The 21,689-nt window shown below is 39.3% G+C and overlaps 1 pseudogene; it reads right to left on the reverse strand.

Moving 5' to 3' along the window:
- Positions 1-8,146: 8,146 nt before the first annotated feature.
- Positions 8,147-9,010, reverse strand: LOC133779774 (AAA-ATPase At3g50940-like; annotated as a pseudogene).
- Positions 9,011-21,689: the final 12,679 nt, after the last annotated feature.

The following is a 21,689-nucleotide window of genomic DNA, read 5'->3' on the forward strand; positions in this document are numbered from 1 at the left end:
TTTCTTGGTTTGCATGCCTTAAGTTTCATCAGAGCCTAGGTTTTTGGCTTTCTTAGGCCAAAAATAAACGTAGAACTATTTTTTTTTTGGATGAAGATTACACCTCTAAAGAGGGAGCAAATCAATAGATAAAAGATAGAACTAGCAGGGAGAAACAATAGTACCAACTGTCCGACAACAGTAAAGCCCAACAGCACGCAGGCTAGAAAGGCAGTAGAACACAGCCAAACCAGAAACTAACTACAACCATCCACAATGCTAAAGTAATGTACAATTCAACTAACAATCAAACTAAGTAAAAAAAATAACTCGATCAAACTAGTACAGAGTCTAGCAACTACTGAATAACATAGAGTGAGTTTTAGTGACAACCCGAGTTGTTATGGCAGATAATGGGCCTTATAATCATAAAAAATCTTCATGTCCAGACTCTTCCAGTCCATTGGTTCTTTTTGGCAGCAACTGCCAGATTATGCGCTACAAAGTTAATTTCCTGCGGGATTTTAGTCACTTCCCAAAGTTGCAGACGACACAAAGGCTTCTGAACTTCATAGCAAAGTCTTCCAACAAAGCAGCTCTCATCACGCCCTTTGCCTTAAAGGATTCCACAACCCAATGACAGTCACTATTAAAGATCACTGCATCTAGTTTCAACTCAACTGCTGCACTAGCTGCCATAACCAGTGCTAAGGCTTCCACCTGCATAGGATCCGTTTGAGACACCCTGTTCACCACTGCATGTACTATGCGGCCCACACTATCACAACCGAATGTTGCCAGAAAACTACTGCTGCCTGTGACAACCACATCTGTAGAGAAGCTAATCCAACTGGGTGGGGGTTGGACCAATGACGGTTTTGAACCACATCCATCGAGGCACCACAACCCTAGATATGTCTACTAACTGACCCACAAAGTATGTCGAAAGGCACCACGGGTGCTCCATGGGCTATTAAGTTCCTTTCCCTCCAAATCACTGAGACAATAGCTGACGCTCTTTGCATGAGGTCATTGAAGGATAACGAGGGCGATCTATTAGATCCATTTCCTAGCACTTGAAACCATTCCTTTCAAGAGGATATCCTCATCCTCTCTGCTGTGACACCCCAACAATATAAGAACCATAGCCTAGCCGAGATTGGGCAAGACCAGAGCAAATGTAAAGTGTTTTCCTCCTCTAGATTACACAATGTGCATCTTGAATCAGTTACTTGCAAGAATTTTTCCACTTTTGCCTTACAAGGGAGAGCATCTATCAGAATCTGCCACCACAAGATTGCTCTTCCAGATTTGCATCCAAATTTTGCAAGAGGAGTCCTCTTGGGATGCAATTTGCATGGCGGAACGGATAGTGAAGGAACCAGATGGGTCCGCCTCCCAGAACCAAGAATCCTCCTTATCCTATCGCGGGATCAGGATATTAAGAATACGCCTCACCTCAGATGGTTGGAACCAATTGTACAACTTTTTCACATCCCACTGAGCTTCCAAAATGAACTCAGAGACCCAGCTTACTCCTAAGGTTGCATCGAGTTTAGGGTTTGGTTTCCAATCACCCCCAGGCACCCAATTATCAAACCAAATGGTTGTTCTTTTTCCATTCCCTATTCGGCGACATACCCCTTAAGCCAATAGAGGACACATTTTCATTATAGCCTTCCAAATGGTTGAGTCATGTTGCTTGGGTTCATAATCGAAGATACACCGATCACGTAGATATTTTGATCTCATCAACTCATGCCACAGAACCTGTTTCCCCATCAGAAGCTCCCATCCTCTCTTGGCCAAGAATGCTTGGTTCACCAAGTAAACTGACTGAAAGCCAAGCCCGCCAATAGCCTTAGCACAACATAGTCGTTCCCAGGCTACTAAATGGAGACCTTGTTTCCCAGTTTTGTCTCCTTACCAAAAGCTTCTCAACTCTCTGTCAATTTTCTTAGCTGTCGTAATTGGGATGGCCCCCGAAGCTGCCACATGGGAGGTAAGAGAACCACCAATTGAGCGAACTAATGTTACTCTACCTGCCTTGAAGAGCAACTTTGCCTTCCAGCTCTGGATCCTATCTTTTACTTTGTCCAAAGTGAAGTTGAAATCCTTAGTAGTTGCACACGAGTTTAGTAAAGGTACACCTAGATAGTGGATTCCCTATTTCACTCTTTTCATTCTCAGAGGGTCAAAAATATTAATCGCCTTCGATTTGGATACCTTTTTTGAGAAGAAAACCAAAGACTTCTCATAGTTAACCTTCCCTCCTGACCAGATACAATAATCAGTTACACAATTTATAAACTCATCTGCCTCAAGAATAGTAGCTTTACCAAAGAAAATTAAATCAATTACGAACAAAAGGTGACTAATATTTAGGGCATTCTGTGCTATCCTGATTCCTTTCAACATTCCGGATTCTTCTGAGTGAGTGAGGAGTCTAGAGAGAACATCTGCCACAATAATAAAGAGGTTAGGCGATAGAGGGTCTCCCTGCCGGAGGCCTCTGTTTGGTTGAATTCCTTCAAAGGGACTGCCATTGAGGAGTAAAGTAAAGTACGAAGAGGATACACATAACATTACCCAGTTGATAAAAATCTTAGAGAATCCCCAACAAGTGAGAATATGCCTAAGAAATCCCTAGTCCACTCAATCATACACCTTTTCCATATCTAATTTCATTAGCATAAAACCTTCCTTGGATTGTTTCTTGTTCATTGAGTGGATGATCTCCTTGGCAATCATGATGTTGTCGTGGATGATTCTACCTTTGACAAACGCTGATTGCATTGGAGAAATAATGTCAGGCAGAACCGTTCTAAGTCTATTCCCACTCAGCGAGTACCAAGGCTCTCAGAAGAAAGAGGAAACAAACCAGAGCGTCTAACACACTCAAAGGGAAACAGTTGTCTTCCCCTACCAGTAGGCCAAGAGGTAGACTGTAATTTCCCATAAATTATCGAGAACACATTGTTGGATTATAATCATAAACATTGCTCTTTTATTAAATGAAAACTTAAAAAAAATAAATATATGGATCCATGGTTTTACAAATATAAAATAACTGTCTTTAACATATTAAAATGAGCAACATTTAAATAAAACTTTAAAAGAAAACATTCTTTAATAAAAATAATTAGGACCGCTTGATCTTCCTCAACTATATGGTCCCCACAAGTACATCACGAAGCTCCTAGGTCCCACTCGCCACTGACCTTTCTTTCTTTAATTGCCTGAAATAACAACATCATAATGGGTGAGCTTCTAAGCTCAGTAAGGAAAATACAAACAAGAGTTAGTCATATAATCATTTAATCAACATATCATAAATTTCACAGGAGTCATAACAAAACTTATTTATACTAATCATACAACATCATAAAACCCTAGGTCATATCATAGCCTAAGTCATAATCATAAATCATAATCTAAGTCATAGTTCATAATCATAAGTCATAGGTCATAAGTCATAATCGTAATTATAGGTCATAGAACATAATAACAAGTTAGGTATAATAAAAAGATAAGTACTTATACAGGGGGTGACAATTAAGCCCCAGACATAAGTCCGTCATACACTGGACATCAACTTAGGTTCGTCATAAAATTTTGGCAACCGAGCCTACTGGACATAAGTCCGTCATACAACATTGGACACCTTAGGTCCATACACACTTACCCCTTTATTGTACCAGAAATGTTAGGTCATACAAAACATAAACTAAACTACCTAATTTTTCTTATTAAAAGCCAGGATATTGGAGACAAGAGCGGGATTGGAAACTCCTAAAACCAAACATAAAGAAACCATAAGTCCTCTAGAGAAAAGAAGATGAATAGAAGATCTAAACCATTGGAGTAAAGACTTACCAAAAACCTTAAGTTTCAAAGAAATTGAACACCTAACCAAAAGTCATTATAACGAGTTAGGATTTGAAGAAAATCAAAAGAATAAGAGGAACTATAATGAACTAAACCTGAGGATAAAGAATACATTGGATAGATTAAAACTTCAATCTACACCTTAATACCGAAAAATCACTCTATCTTACTTCCCAAGTGTTTATAAAAGCTTAGATTGGAAAGATTTTAACCCCAAAACCCTAGTGTTTCTCTCTAGAATGAACTTAGCAACTTGGAGGCTCTGAACTGCGCTTGAAAGATTATGAAATATGGTTGAGTGAAGGGTCCTATATATAGAGTTCAAGGAGTGAAACTAACTAATTTTAAAATGAATAAAAATTGAATTTTTTGCTCAACAGATTCCCAGAACTCGCTCAAAATCGTTCAGGAACAAGTCAAAGTTGTTGAGGGCTATTTCTAGTTTCAGATTCCACGAAAATTAAAAAATGGTCACTGGAGCCGATATATCGCCTCCACCATAATCCCGAGGGTCCGTGGTTTCGTTCATGCGAAGTTAACGTGTTTTCCGTATCAATCATAGGCGACATATCGACCCCTATAGCTGCGATATATCGGCATATGCTGATATATCAAACACGTTTTTGCACACTTTTAGCATACTTGAATTTGTTTAAACCACTTTGACTGAGTAAAATGTGATCCTAGCAGCTGAGGGAAGGTTCTAGACTTCTTAGACTTATCCATGATTATTTTTATTCATCAAAAACCTTAAATCTTTAATAAACATATATGTCACAAATGTTACATTCTTAATTATTCTGTCTAAGCCTTATGTTATAATAAATAATATTCTTAGGACTATCTTCATTAATCAAACCTTATGATAAAATTAATATTTCCAAACTATAGGCTAAACTTATAAAATCCATAACTAGCTCTACGAGTTTCCAACTAAATCCCAGCTTGAGCCAATAAACATAAAAACTAAAGTACTAAGCTACTACTAGCACTATCTAACTAAGTAGAATTCCGAGATGCTACATAGACTCGTAAATATACTCAAAGATTCTATTTCCACATAGATTAAGATAAGTCTTGATACTGTTGATGACATTCGACAAAGGGAGTTTCTTGAGGCATCGAGGAGCCCGAGTTCAGTGGGAGTGGACAGTGATGAGGACCTGAATATGGTGGATAACTCTGTAACCACACAATCAATAGATAACAATGATGCTCAGCAGGATGTACATTAACTGGTTTTTCGGTTTGGGGCTTCAGAGACTTGTCCGGAAAAGTCTCCAAGGGTGCTATGAGAACCATAGCTTGGAACTGCCGAGGGCTTCGCTGCAGCCCGTCAGTTCGAGAATTGCAGAGTTACTCAGACAACACGAACCTAAAGTTCTCATTCTGTCGGAAACAAGGATTGATTAAAGTTGGTATACATGTCTTATGAGAAAAATTTCCATGTTTGATTTTGCCTATGTTCCACCATGCGACTTGTCCGGTGGTCTGGGGATTGCTTAGAAGAAAGGAGTAGATTGCTCAGTATCGTATTCAGATACAAACCTGATCATTGCCTCCATTGTGTCGGACCCAATAGAAATTCCATGGAAATTATATGCAATTTATGGACCTCCACCATGGCAAGGTAGGGAGGAGTTCTGGAAGTGAATTGGATTGGAAATATCCAAGGAAAGGTGCCCTGTGTTGTTGATGGGTGATATTAATGGAGCTTTACGGGACCCGGAATGCATCAATTATTCAAAAGCAGGTAACACATCTTATTACTCGTTTGACCTGCGGAGAATGGTGGCGAGCATTGGTTTGGTTGACCTCCGAGCTAGTGGAACCCCGTTTACTTGGAGAAAGAAGATTAGTACGGTAGGTAGTCTCATTTCTCTAAAAAGGGCTAGACTAGACAGATTTTTGGCTACTCTGGATTGGAGGATCTCATTTCCCTCTGCTACAGTTTTGAATGTGCCGTCGTTGCCCTCATATCATAATCCAATTGTTTTGAATACTTCTGGAGATGGAGAGAGACTTAGAAAGTTATTCAAGTATGAGAACATGTGGGCAAAGGATCCAAGATGTTATTGGAGAGAGACTTTTTAGATCTAAAACGTAAAAGCTTGCAGAAAACTCGATATACCTCAATGCCCAGCTCGATGGGCCCTTAAAAATCATGATTTTCATGAAAAAAAACCATATGCCTTGTCACACCTCGATGCACCTCGATGGAACTCGATGCAATTCATAGAAAATTCATAAATTTTCACTCGGAGTGTCTGTTTGAGGTGATTTTTTTGTGATCTACACGTTTGAGATATGTACAGACACATTTGTGAAGTTCAAAGGTTAAAAAATACCGAACTTTGAAAATATAGGGGCATTGTTTTGAACTTTGTGGTGTTTCAAGCTTTCAACTTTCCAAATGTGTGTGTACACATCTCAAAGGTGTAGATCTCAAGAAAACACCCAAATTAAAAAAAATCACTTCAAAATGACACCAGAGTGAAAAGTTTTGCATTTTCTATGAATTGCATTGAGATGCATTGAGGTACATCGAGGTGGCATCGATTTTCATCGAGACAAATCGTTATTGTCATGAAAATCATGATTTTCATGATATACCTTGATACACCTTGATGTACCTCAATGCTCTGCTCGATGGGCCCTTAAAAATCATGATTTTCATGAAAAAAACCATCAGCCTCTACACACCTAGATACACCTAGACACAGCTCGATGCAATTCATAGAAATTGCATAACTTTTCACTCGGGTGTCCATTTGGGATGATTTTTTTTGAATTTGGGTATTTTTTTGAGATCTACATGTCTGAGATATGTACATACACATTTGGGAAGTTAAAAGCTTGAAAACACCCCAAAGTTCAAAACAATGCCCCTATATTTTCAAAGTTAGGTATGTTTTTAACATTTGAACTTCTCAAATGTGTGTGTACACATCTCAGATGTATAGATCACAAAAAAAATACCAAAATAAAAAAAAAACCACCTCAAATGGACACCCGAGTGAAAAATTATGCACTTTCTATGACTTGCATCGAGGTGTGTCGAGGCAAATGAATTTTTTTCTTCATTAAAATCATGATTTTTAAGGGCCCATCGAGCTGCGCATTGATGTACATCGAGTTTTCTGCAAATTTTTACATTACAAATCTAAAAAATTGTAAAACAAAATTGCAAAAAATAAAATAAAATCGAACACAAACTTATTTGAAATGCATATATTAGTGTTTTAATTAAACTTCTTACTTGATTTAAGATTTGAATCATTAAAGACGAATGAAATTAGAAAAAAAACATAGAGCAAAAAGATGGCAAGAGAGCTTGCATGGTGTTCGTGGGTCTCCGTGTGGTCTGCAAATCTGAATGAAATAGAGGTGAATGTGGTGTGATTGTGCTATATAAGTGGCCGAGATTGAGAGAGAGAAGAGAGTTAAAAATTTGGTAGGGGTATTTTCAATAATGAGGCAAATGTTAGCATCACTTTTACATGGTACCAAGATTGAGAATAATTTAGATTTAGGCTCTCTCATTATGCATACAATATCAAATTTTCCTAATTGAACTAGTTTGACTTATATTCTAACTAAGGGAATTACAAAATAGATATACAAATTGTAGATCCAAAACTCAACCAACTTTGTCATTACAAAGGAGACATAAATAATTGATAGTCCATACTCCCAATAGGATTTTTAGAAATGATCTATTATGTATTAATTAATACTATCAATTCCAAATCAAATACAATACCATATGTCACTCCATTTCACTTGCTCATTTGCTCCATGTCTCTACTATATGCTATAGTTTACTCTCTCATCTGCATGCCCATCCATTTTCTCTTAATTATAAAAACAAACACAAGTTGAAGGTAAAAACAAATAATTATAAACAAAGAGATAAAAGATGTCATTTTATTAGTTAATAGGGGAAAAATACATTATTAATTGTTATAGTTCTTTTAGAAGTACTTCTAGCAACATAGAGATTCCAATATTACTATGCACCGCCCCTAGTCTTTTTGTTACGATTAGGAAGTTTATCTTTCTTATTCCTTCTGTTGACAGTTCCTTATTATCCTCCTCAGCTTGACCTTGACGATCATCAACTATGTCCACTACGGTAGCTTGTTCTTCCTTCTCCCTCCAAAGGCGGTAGAGCATTCTGAGCAGTCCTTCAGGGGCTTTATCTGAATCATCATATCTCATAAGCTCCTTCACAACCATAGCTGGAGTCACCTCCACCTCCTTTATCGTTTTTTTCGATTTACCCGAACAATTTATGATTTCGAATCAAAAGATAATTAAAAGCTAGGGTCTTGAATCCAGAGGAAGTGCAGTAAGACATGTGTAGGTGCATGTCCATTTGGCCTGGTCTCAAAAATGCTTGATCAAGCCTGTTCTTATGGTTTGTTGTGAACACTATTATCCTCTCATTGCCACTGCTCGACCATAGTCCATCGACGAAGTTGAGGAATCCAGATAGAGTCAGCTGCATGAAATTAGAGAAAAATATTAGAATATGTACGTATCAAATTGATGAAATGATGATCATAATTGAGATGGTATATATATGTGTGTGTGTATACCTTCTTAGTATTATAGTTAACATCGCCCAAGTTGTGTTGATCATAATCAGTAGCAGAAGATGAGACCGCGTGTAGTCTAGCGCACAATTAGTACTACAATCAATGTCCTCGACAATGAGTATGAATTTACTGGTAGTGGAGTGCGAGAGAATCTTAAGGTCAAAGTCACTGAGATTCGAGAGTTACAAGTCATAAACGTCAAACTTGAGATAATTGGCCATGACGACAATCAAGCTTGATTTTCCGGTACCAGAAGGGCCATAGAGCAAGTAGCTGTGCTTCCAAGCCTTGCCGACTCTCTCGTAGAAACTTATTCTATGGAAGAACCTGATCAAGTCATGAATAAGATCCTTCTTAAGTTTCTCATCCATGGTGAGTGTATCGAACGTGGATGGATGGTCGAAATCAATGGCTTCCCAAGGTTCTTCACATCCGCAGTCCAAATCAATGTAAAATAGCTTCAACACTTTTTTTTCTTTCAAATTGATGGCTTTGGCCATTTCTAATACGTAAGGAATGTAACTCTTCACCACCTTGTCCATGAACTTTGTTACATTATTTTTAAATAATATAATGTTAGATTAAATAATGTGACAAAATATGATTTGTCACACTTTGTAACATATTATTGAGAATTACAAAATTTGACACATGTGTGTGCCCAAATGTAACATATTTTAGAGTTACAAAATCAGTTATAAATTTATCACTCCCAAATATTACTCAATAATGTGTCGATTGAGAGTTATACATTTGTGTTTGAATTTCATGGAGCCATTATATTATATGAGTTTTGGAGATATGTTTTTAACTCCCATTAGGTGTATGGAGGTTACAAAATCATGTGGGAAAAGATTGGGACGTTGTGGAACTTAAATTGCCTGTGGCCACAACCAATGATTATCCTTGGCCGTACGCTGGGGGTCAGAGGCCAGTGGCCGCTGCCAGGACATCTCTGGCAGCGGCCATGGATGCTGAAAACCAACTCCAACTTCTTTTTTTTCCATCTTGAGCGGTTCTAACACCTCATGTAACTCCCAAAACTCCTTCTTAATTCCATAAACATCCAATTAAACATTGGTAACAACCATGGGGGTTGGTGGAATTTTAAATTCAAAGGGTTTCTCAAAACTCTATAAATAGGAGCCTATTGCTCACTTGTAAGACACAATTTTCCATTCACAAAGAACTTGGCTAGAAAATACACCATAGATGCTTGGTAATTCCAAAGAGCTATTTCCTTGTGAGACCCCTTAGGGGCCGTTTGGTATGAGGAGTTCACAGTTTTCATTTTACTGTGAAAGTTGAAGAGGGTAATCTGATAGTTTGGAAACTTACATCAATGTGTTTGGTTGTGCACTTGAATCTTATCTATGATTTCTGGGATTATCACTTTCTGTGTTTGGTTGTGTATAGGAATCTGTTATGTTTTCATAAAATTAATATAATAATATATTTCATCAAAATAATAAATAATATAATTATAAAAAATAAATGACATTGTAAAAAATTACGAAATTTTTCATTAGATTATAATTTATAAACAATTTTACTCATGAAATATTTTTTTTAACAAAATTAAAAAATACAGTTATTATATACTAGAATCAAGTATAATTTTTAAAAATACAAAAATACCCTTATTTTATTCTTAATAATATTTCATTTGTTATTTTAAAGTAAAGTAATGATATAAAGACTTTACATATCAATTTCTTTAAATAAACAAATATTATTTATCATTTTATAGTTTGATATATGTATATTTGTTTTTATATTATAAGTTTCAAAAATAAAATAAGTCATTAATATCTAAAATAAGTTATTAGTTTTTTTTTTTTTTTTTGAAGTGTTTCACATTCCTGAGTATCTGAAAACCACCTGACAGATGAGTTTCACTTGAATCCAAAATCAGGATAAGTTAAAACCCCTGGAGTATAGTTTCCCAGGTTAGAAAAACTCAAATTCAGTACCAAACAGTGGAAAGTGTTCAGATTCCCATTCCCGTCTCCAGATTCCTGCATACCAAATGACCCCTTAGTGCTTAGAGAATAGGGAGAAATAAGCTTTTGGACAAAGGTTTTAAACATTGTTCAAGTTGGTGATCCCCACTACTCTACACTTTGGTTGTGTGAGATTTTGTGTTCATTCTTTTGGTTTTTTTTGTTCTTATTTACTTGTATTATTATTGTTTTAAGTTTGTGATCTTTCTCTTCTACATCTTTCTATTTATTTGTATTTTGTGCAATTGAGTTGTAACATTATTTTTATCAATCAACTTGTCCATTGTATTTTGCATATAGTCGTACTTTGGTTTTCCATATTTCCATTGTGTTGACCGCGTTTTTGGCCAATGACGTGTAGACGTCAAAAACGATAAAAACTTCAAGAGAAAATAAACGACACAGACGATTTTTTATAGTGGTTCAGCCCCATTGTGATGGTAATAGCCTAATCCACTTAGAGTTGTGATTATAGATCTACACTCAAGATCAGATGAACCTGAGTCAACTGAGTTTCTTCATTGTAGATTACAAGAATACAAGAATTCTCTCAAATACAAGTACTCTCTCTCTCTAGAAAGTTCGGATCAAAAGTTCAAAAGTCCAAAAGTCCTCTTTATGATGCCATAAGCCTTGTATTTATAGGCTCAGGATCGTACAGATGATATTCCCCATAATCGGGATATTTTATTATTCACATTTTATTTAAATTACAACAATATTCAAAATGTAACAGTACACTATATTCGTGGGATAAATGAGAGATTCCCGCGCAAGCCAAGACCGATTCTCGTTGAAGCTGTTTCTGAGATCTCTTGCGCAGCTTTGCTCCATCTAGTCGATCCATATCTCATTCAAGCTGGTCGACCACACCTTCACTGGGCAGACACGCACTTGAATGGTCGGACATGGTCATGACCGATCGGCCAAGGTCATGCCTGGGCAGACAAGGTCATGCCTGGGCAGCCAAGGTCATTCATGGGCAGACAAGGTCATGCCTGGGCAGACCAACACGTGACTGATCGGACAAGGTCATACCTAGTCGGTAATGACACTTCTCTGACTAGTCAAAATTCTTCATCGGTCTACCGGGTCACTCCTAAGCCAGGTCACCCAACCATTCCTTGCCATTTGTCATTTCTATTGCCACGTCATTATTTTCAAATTTTGGGGATAACATTTGCCCCCCAAGTTTATTATATGATGTCTCACATAATAAACTTTTTTCTCCACAGCTGACGACACTATATAAAAAAAAAATTACTGTTCACCTTCCCTCCATGCAACAGACCACAACTCCACAGACCACAATCACTGCAATTAACTGCTCATAATCGTGGGGAGAAAAAATATCCCAGGAATTCCAAGGGTCCAAAAATAAATGGTAATTCCCATTTTTTTCTTTAAATAGGTCCCTACACTTCTACATTCCCACATACACAAGAAAGTTAGATATGAAAAACCCTCTCATCTTTTTCTTCCTCCTTTGGCCGCAACCTCTTGATTTTCCCCTTCTCTTGGCCGAAACTTCAAGGGTCTTCAAGGTGAATCTCTCCATTTCTTCAAGCATTCTCCAAGAAAATCAAGGGCTCTTCAAATTTGGGTAAGTCTTCTCTTCCATCTCTACTTGTGTTATTTTTTTCAAAAATTTCATGAAAATGCATGTGGTGGCTGAAACTCCATAGAGCATTTCTTCTTGAATTTGTCCATGAATCTTAGAGATATAATGTGTTTGGTGGCTGTTTTGATGTTGTTTTGATTATGGGTAACCCAATATTATCTTCAATTTCATAAGAATTTAAAGAAAAATAGGTCATTTTAACCTAAATCATGAATATGGGTTTTTGGGTTTTTGATGGCATATGTGGGTTCAAGAACATTTGAAAACCTTTCAATTTCCCCATTTTGATCTTATGGCTGTGTATTTTGGGTGAAAAAATGTGTTTGTGCTAGGGATTTTAGGCTTAGATTTCGGCTTAGGGTTTATGGTGAGGTTTGGGTATGGGACATGGGGTATGGCCGTTTGGCCATTGGTTTTTTTTTTATAAAAAGTATGGTCCGATCGGACCACACCATAGCCCCTCGGTCCCAAGGGCATCCGATCGGATGCTAGCTATACTCAGACTAGGGCCCTCGGCACCTCGGACATGCACGCTTGAGCTGCTCAGACTAGACCCCACGGAGCCTTCAGACACGCCTCCTCGGACACTAGGTGTCCGGTCGGACACCCACGCAGACACGCCAGGGCGTTGGGCTCTTTGGACGCAATGTGCGTAGCTCCTCGGACCCAGGCACACATCTCCTCGGATAGCAGCTCCATGCGCGCATCTCCTCGGGTGTCTAGGCATCCGATTGGATGCACCGCCCAGCTCCTCGGCATTAGGCACGCCGCTCGGACCAAGCATGGCATGCCCTAGGCACTTGGCACGCCACTTGGACCAAAAAAATTTCTATGTCCAAAACTTTTAATTCACGCTCACCCTAGGGACCTTAAGCACTTTTTAGGCACTTTAAGCACAAAATTTATTTTTTCTCCGTACATGCTATATTTTCACTACTTAGATAAATTTTTTCTAAGTAGAAAAATAAATTCTGTTCTTGTTGAATTTTATCTGTATGGTTACTCACCTCCCCATTTTGATTTTTTTGTAGATGAATCGCTTTTACTATAGGGGAGGTGACAACCACACGAACTCCGATATGTCCGTCCCGCAGTCGATCGAGACCCCTCAAAGCAGCAACTCCTCATCAAAGTCTCCCACCAGTCGCACTCCCGAGGATCGCCTCCGCCGTTTTAAGCAGATCCTCCCTCGTTCAGCCTTGTACCTTCTTCATGAAGAGCAGTTCCTTCATCAAGCCGAACAGTCGACAATGAGGGTGAAGAAGTCCAATAGACTCCCACAAGACCAGGATCCTCAAGTTGCCCACAGAGCGGTGCAAAAAGTGGTGGAACGCAGTGAGGTCCACACTGCAGCTTCTTCAAGACCACCCTGCCAGATGCCAAAATCAAGCAAGACTCGGAGACAAACCACCCAGGATTTCGCTACCGAGGTCCAACACTTGGCCGTCCAAAAACCAAGGAAGGAAGGAGAGGAAACACCTTCTTGGTTTACCGCCAAGCCTACAAAACTCATCCCCGGGATGTTCGACAATCACATCCAAGCCTTGGGTTTGAGTGGGGTGAATGTGATATGTCCGCGCCCGCACCAGAGAGCCAACAGGCCCGGCATACCATACTGTGCTTGGTCCAGGCACCATATCTTCGCAGGAGCGACCATCCCGCTACACCCTTTCTTCCGGTCAGTAGCGGATTATTTCAACGTTTCTCCCTTCTAGATCACTCCGAATGGGATTCAGGCGTTGTCTGCACTGTACATTCTCTACTATCTACAAGGCTGGGATGAGCCCACTCCTCACGAGATACATTACTTGTTCGACTTCAGGACCAACCCAAGCCATAAGAACATAGGTTTTTTCCACCTCTTTCATAGGCAAAAGGGGGTTAAATACCTTTGTGGCATTGCTCACAAGTCGAACCCTGGGAAGTACTATACAGAGTATTTGCTCACATCAGACATCAAATCCAACAACTTGGCTTTTACACATGCGGGTCCATTCGAGCAACCCTTGCCCACTCAAGAGATGTTCAAGCGAGCAAAGGAGTTGGCTAACATGTGTATTGAGGAGAAGGACGTGAAAAATTTGGTTACCGTGGACTATGGTGGGCCTGCTACCATGTAACCAAAACATCACCGTGGAGAGTACCACTGAAGAAAATAACGCAATTGATCAGTCCAATGCCGGCACTGAGGTGGTGACTGACCAGTTTTCTCCTGGACCATCTCCTCACTCCCGTAGACCAGGCGATCTCGTCATTAGGGAGCCTCAATCAGAGGATCAGCGCAGATCTGCTATTCCCGCCCAGTCTGGGAAGGGAAAGGCCATCCAGCCTGAGAGGGACCTGAGCTCATCATCCGACGACGAGGACGACTTCCTCGATCAGATCCTCAACTCAGGTCTAGTAGTCATAATAATATGTTTGATAACTTGGTGATATGAGATTAATAGAACTGTAGTAGTAATATACTTATCCACATATTGCTTTTTTTTTTTCTAACGAATCTTGTGTTTTCCTCTTTTGCAGACCCAAAGATGTTCAGGCACTACAACGCTCCTCCTGCCCCGAAGAGGAAGTCTGGAGAAGGAAGTGGCTCCACTCCCCCGAGCAAGGTCCCGAGGACAGTACCGCCCAGCCAAGGGAGACAACCCGATGGGTTAGTTGCAATCTCGCAGTTGACTCCTTCCTCGCTTCCTCGTTCAGCGAGCCTAACCCCCACTCGTCCGACCGGCCCGAGCGAGGCACTACACACTGCTAGTACCATTGGGAGGGTAGCAGTTGATCAGACTCTTCACGACACTTCAACAATTCAAAGCTTTGAATCCTTCCCTCGACTTAGTGTTGATGTCGTTTTACAGAGAAGGATTGCTCAGTTGGCGAATGGAAGTACTCTATCACAAGACAGTTTGTTACTTATATTCATACTTTGTAGTAACCTCTTGTTTTTCATGCAGACGCTCATGACCATCAGTCATGCTCAGCACCAAGCAGTAGACTACAAGGAGTTGATCAAGGTCTTAAATGACCAACTAGTGGAGGCCCAAGCTAAGGTGGACGCTCTTCAATCCAAATTGGAGCGGTCAGAGAAGACTGTGGCATAGCGAGAGGAGTCTCTTAAGGGGTTGGCTGATGGGAATGAAAAACTAACCCAAACCAACAAGTCGCTGACTGATCGGCTAGACAAACTGACTTGTGAGAACGAGGGGTTAGCTCGCGAGAACGAGGGACTAATTCGCGAGAATGAGGAGCTAAAGCAGGAGAAGGAAGCTGATTTGACTCGCTACGAGGAGATTTGCTTCAACTGTTTTTATTAGGTGTGGAAGCTAAACAAGCCTCTCAACCTCGACTTTCTCACTGAGGAGATTAAGGCAGAGGAGCTCGCCAAATGTGAGGCCAGGGCTATTGAGGAAGCTGCTAATCCTGCCGGTGCCACATCTACTTCTCCCACGCTGTCATTCCGACCGGAAGGAGCAGCTGAAGCTGAAGAAGGGGTTGACCAGCCTGCCAGAGCCGACCAGTGATCCCTCATCCGACCAGAGAAGCCTTTGCCTGACCAGACAAGTTGTTATCCTACCAGCCCTCTATCATACTTTGTTTTGTGTTTTGTTATATAGGCATTTGTACTTTACTTTTTTTTTTTTTTTTTGTTAACTTGAAACATTCAAGTCTTTTTATACTTAAAACATTACAGGTTTATTGTGAATAGCAAATTCGCCCTGATATATGCCTTATATTTTCGCATGAGTACTTTGTTTTCTAACTTAGAAATTCTAGACATTTCATAAGTCCATACTAAGTATACGTTCTCACGCTCTTATTGCTCTAACATTTTATGAGCATAATGTTTATTGTCACACGAATATCTGCTTCTAACTTAAAATTATAAAAAATTCCAAGTTACTTAAGCTTTGTCAAACAAGTTAGCTTAATGGCCTTTTTGGACTTCAAAAATTTACAAGTCAGCCTAAAAACAGATATCTTTGCTCGTGCTCTTATTGCCTGTGTTGAAGTGCACGCCAATATATCCTATGTGCCCCCCAAGTGAAGGGTTGAAAAATCCTTGATCACTTGCTACTTGACCGAATTTGTCCGAGCAGTTACTACTCGTGAAACACATAGAATATACAAACATATTTCAGCAGTTAACCACTGCAAAAACATGCAACTATTTAAACGTTGGTCATTCATCTGATGGATACCGACCAGTTGAACACTGCCCGGTATATATGTATATTTATTTTTAGAAGACCTTTTTTGTTTTAAATTGTAATGACTGTTGAACACTGCCAAGCAAGAATAATCAACACATGTGCAAAATTTGTAGCAAGATTCGACCATGCTGCGCGTGATCTCTTTTATTACTCATAGAAAAAAAAATGACAAAACGTGTCTAATTACGAGTCTCAAACAAAATAACATTGTTCAAAATAAAATGACTGGTTAGCAAATAGCCAGTTCACAAACAAACTTAAATAACAAGTTAAGCACTTGATACAAAGCTACTACTCTGTAAGCAGTATTCATTGATAATATTTCCTCAAGTGCTCGCCATTCCAGTAGTTCCTGATCAGCTCTCCATTTAACCGAGCAAGCTTGTAAGTGCCAGGTGGCAAAACTTGCTTAATTTGATACGGTCCCTCCCAGTTTGGTCCTAGTACTCTAGCCGCCGGGTCTCTGACGAACACCTTTCTGAGGACCAAATCTCTGACCTGGAACTTTTGATCTCGGACTTTGGAATTAAAATAGCGCGCCACTTTTTGCTGATGAGCAGCAACTCTCAAGCTTGCTTTTTCTCGTCTCTCCTCGAGGGAATCCAAAGATTCTGCTAGCAATTGATGATTCTCTTCTTGGTTGTACATGGTCCTTCGATGAGATGGTGGGTCTACTTCCACAGGTAACATGGCTTCATACCCATATGCCAAGGAGAAGGGGGTATGACCAGTTGCTGTCTGGGCAGTAGTCCTATATGACCAAAGGACTTCTGGCAATTCTTCCGCCCAAGCACCCTTAGCTCGTTCTAGCCGCTTTTTCAGAGTGTCCTTCAGAGTTTTGTTTACGGCTTCAACCTGCCCATTGGCTTGTGGATGGGCCACCGAGGAGAAACTTTTTGTGATGCCATGCCGAGTGCAGAAATTAGTAAATATGTCACTGTCGAATTGGGTGCCGTTGTCAGACACTATCTTCTTGGGCAGACCATAGCGACATATTATATTCTTAACCACAAATGCCAACACTTTCTTTGAGGTGATCGTGGCTAGTGGTTCGGCCTCAGTCCACTTAGTGAAATAATCCATTGCAACCACTGCAAACTGCACTCCTCCTTTCCCTTTGGGCAATTTCCCGATCAGATCAATGCCCCACATTGCAAAAGGCCATGGGCTCTGAATTTGCTTCAAGACATTCGGAGGCGCCCTGGGCACTTTAGAAAATCTCTGGCATTTATCACACTTCTTTACATACTCCATAGAATCCTCGTTCATTGTAGGCCAGAAAAATCCTTGCCGCAAAATCTTTTTAGATAGACTCTGTCCCCCAGCATGATCTCCACAGAACCCCTCGTACACTTCAGTTAATAAAGTTTTTGACTGGTCGGGTGTTATGCACCTGAGTAGAGGCAAAGACTACCCTCTTCTATACAACACCCCATCCATCATAATGTACCTAGAAGCTTGCCTCATAACCTTCTTTGCTTCATTACGATTGTCTAGGAGAGTTCCTTGCTCAAGGTAAGCAATGATGGGTGTCATCCAAGTGTCAGCTATTGTGATAGGCATGGCTTCTTGTTCATTAATGCTCGACTCCGCCAAATATTCCACCGGTACTATGTTCAGAGTTTCGGCATCTTTTGCACTAGCTAGCTTTGCTAGAGCGTCTGCGTTAGAGTTCTGCTCCCGTGGTACCAACTTGATGGTGTACTCCTCGAATTGTGCTAGCAGATCCTTGGTCTTATTTAAGTATGCCACCATGCGTAGGCCCCTTGCCTGGTATTCCCCTAAGACTTGGTAGACCACTAATTGGGAATCACTATTCACTTCCACCGATCGGGCATGCACATCTCTAGCCAGGCGCAAGCCTGCTAGGAAGGCTTCATACTCCGCCTCATTATTATAAGCATTGAATCCGAACCTTAGTGCACAATGAATTCGGTGCTTCTCTGGCGTGACCAATGTAATTCCAGCTCCTGAATGATGCTCGTTTGATGACCCACCAACAAAAAGTTGCCAAGTAGGAAGTTCCTCTTTCTGCTCAGTGACACGCTCTTGCTGGTCGGGAACATCAGCGATCCCGGTACATTCAGCGATGAAATCTGCCAAAGCCTGACCCTTAATAGCAGATCTCGGTTGGTACTTGATTTCAAATTGGCCCAACTTAACTGCCCATTTAAGTAGCCGACCAGATGACTCCGGCTTCTGCAAGACTTGACGTAGGGGCTAGTCGGTAAGGACTTTAATGGGGTGTGCCTGGAAGTATGGTCGCAATTTTTGTGATGCAAGTACCAAGCAGTAAGCCAACTTCTTGATCATGGGATACCGGGATTCTGCTCCTATCAATTGCTTGCTAACATAGTACACCAGGTGCTGCACTCTATCCTCTTCTCGTACTAAGGCAGTACTAACAACGTGCTCCGTGACTGCTAGGTACAAAAAGAGGTCTTCTCCATCAACTGGCTTCGAAAGAACAGGAGGTTGGGCCAAATGTTCCTTTATGGCTTGGAAAGCTTGCTCACATTCTACCGTCCACTCAAATTTCTTGCTCCCTCTAAGCAGGTTAAAAAACGGGACGCATTTGTCCGTTGATTTAGAGATGAACCTACTTAGAGCTGCATTCCGCCCAGTCAAGCTTTGCACATCCTTAATTTTGGCCGGAGACTTCATTTCTGGGAGAGCCTTTATCTTTTCTGGGTTTGCTTCTATTCCTCGGGAGTTCACAATAAACCCAAGAAATTTTCCAAAACCCACTCCAAATGAGCACTTGAGGGGGTTTAACTTCATGCTGTACTTTCTCAGTATTGCAAAACACTCATCCAAGTCTCATACATGCCCTTGAGCTTCCTTTGATTTCACCAACATGTCGTCTACGTACACCTCCATGCTCTTGCCGATTAAGTCACGGAACATACCATTTACCAAACGCTGGTAGGTAGTGTTGGTTTTTATTGATCAAATCAGAGATTATGCGCAGTGAAACAACAATCAAATTGTCAAATTAATCCCATAAGATTTCTAGATCTACTTCTTCATACTCATATATATATTGAATCAAGGACAATAATAGAAACATTACCTCAGGTCCTTCCTTGCTGCTATCTTTTCGTATGGCTGAATCCTTGAGATCTCACACCAAGATCTTCCAAAATATTCTCAGTCACCCAAAGAACGAGTGTGGGCTCGCTATACAAATAATAGGCAATAACTATTTATCAGATATTCTCAACACATGAGATCTGATAAAGTTTGGACCTAGGTTTTGTGAAGAACAATGACCTTTGTTTTGTCACTGATCTTTTTCTCTGAGAGAATCCTAGATATTTTTCTATCCCTGAAAACTTACGTTCTGTGAAAACTGATATCCAATATTTAATAATATCCAATATATTAAAATATTTGTTATTTTAAACAAATTCAAAATAACTGATCAGTTATCAGATTTTTGTTTAAATAATAATATTTAAATCAAATCAAAATATCTCATTATTTATTTAATATTTAAATAACTAAAATTGTGGAATCAAGAGACCAAGTCTATCTCTTATGCATGTAGCACAGTGCATGTGCACTGTGCCACACGTGTACCACATGCATGTGATTTTTCCCAATTTTTATTATTATTTAAATACAAAAAATCCCAAAAATAAATTAATTCAAAATTAATTATATTTTTGTTAAATCAAATAATTAATTAATTCTTAATTAATTAATTACACATAATTAAACAATAATTATGTTTGATACATAGAAAAATATTTTACTTATCACATAAGTCCTTTTTACCCATTTTTGTATTTGCCTTTGACAGTGATTGTTTGAGCCATTCTGGGGACCATGGACCTATAACATTAAGCTCCAATACATTGAAACTAAATAATTAAACTCTTTAATTATAATAGTTAATTTATTAATTCTGATATTACTCCACTATAAATTCAGAATTGCACTCTTTATGTTATAGATATACTTTTACAGAAATCTTTTTCTTAAGTCGTCCATTGATATAACCATCTTACAATAGTTCAACCCTCTAATTAATTAGTTCATAAATTAGAATGGAAGAATTACCATTTAACCTTTCTAATTTATTTCTTATTCCTTAAGTATCATTAATTCACTAGTGAATAATTAATCTATAATCTAATTATAGATTTGAGCTCAAAATCATTCAGTTCCAGAATTAACCCTTAAGGGAACTAATATACGATCCGTTAGGAAAGATTAGATTCCGTGTTGTTGATACATGTTCCCAGCCATCCATGATATTAAATCTCCAAAACAAAAGTCATTAGCCTCATTCTTTGAAGAGACCTTAACGAGTGAATCAAAAGATTTAATAAACATGAACAGGAGTTCATGAACACTCAGGATTTAGGTTGATCTATAAATGATCATCTGTTATGATATGAATTACAAGTCTTTATTGTTAAATGGTTTTTGGATAAAGACTTTAATTCACATCGATCCATGTCATATATAATCATATTATATAAAACACCTTTACTGAGATGTCTTACCACATCAATAATCCGAATCTAGATTATTTGTATCATTATGATACTCAGTAAACCGTACTTACAACTCCAATTAAAGAATTCCATAACTTTAATTTGTCGTTGTTGACCATTTTTATTCATTCATGTGATCTTAATTCTCTCGTACTAATACAAGATCACATCCTCAATAATGAATATGGAATTTTTCTGATATTTACAAAATTATTCAAACAATAATTTAACAATCTAAATATGACAATAATAATAAACCATTGTATTTATTTATTCACAGAAAAAACAAATGTCTTTACATGCTTTTAGGACACACTCCTAACAGGTAGCTCATGCATTCTTCAATCCAAAGGGCATGACCCTGTAGCAGTATAGCCCTATGTCTGTTCGGAAGCTGGTATGTTCTTCATCAGGAGGATGCATGCTGATCTGGTTATACCCCGAATACGCGTCCATGAAGGACAATGTTTCATGACCAGAGGTTGCATCCACCAGCTGGTCTATTCTCGGCAAAGGAAAGCAGTCTTTTGGGCACGCCTTGTTCAGGTCGGTAAAATCTACACAAGTCCTCCATTTTCCATTGGGTTTGAAACCCAGTAGGGGTAATATGCTTCCCTTATAAACCCATTCTCCTTTAGCCGCTCTACCTCCTCCTTAAGAGCCTTTGCTCGATCCTTGTCAAGCAATCTCCTCTTCTGCTGCATCGCTGGATAGCTTTCATCCATGTTGAGCACGTGGCTGATCACAGTTGGTGAGATACCCACCATATCCTTGTGAGACCAGGAGAAGACATCTTGATTCCTTCGCAAAAATTCTATCAGTTGTGCTCTCACTTCTGCCTTCAACTTTTTTCCAACGTTGACTCCTCTGGTCGGATGATTCTC

Source organism: Humulus lupulus, chromosome 5 (assembly GCF_963169125.1).
Source record: "Humulus lupulus chromosome 5, drHumLupu1.1, whole genome shotgun sequence".
NCBI lineage: Eukaryota > Viridiplantae > Streptophyta > Magnoliopsida > Rosales > Cannabaceae > Humulus > Humulus lupulus.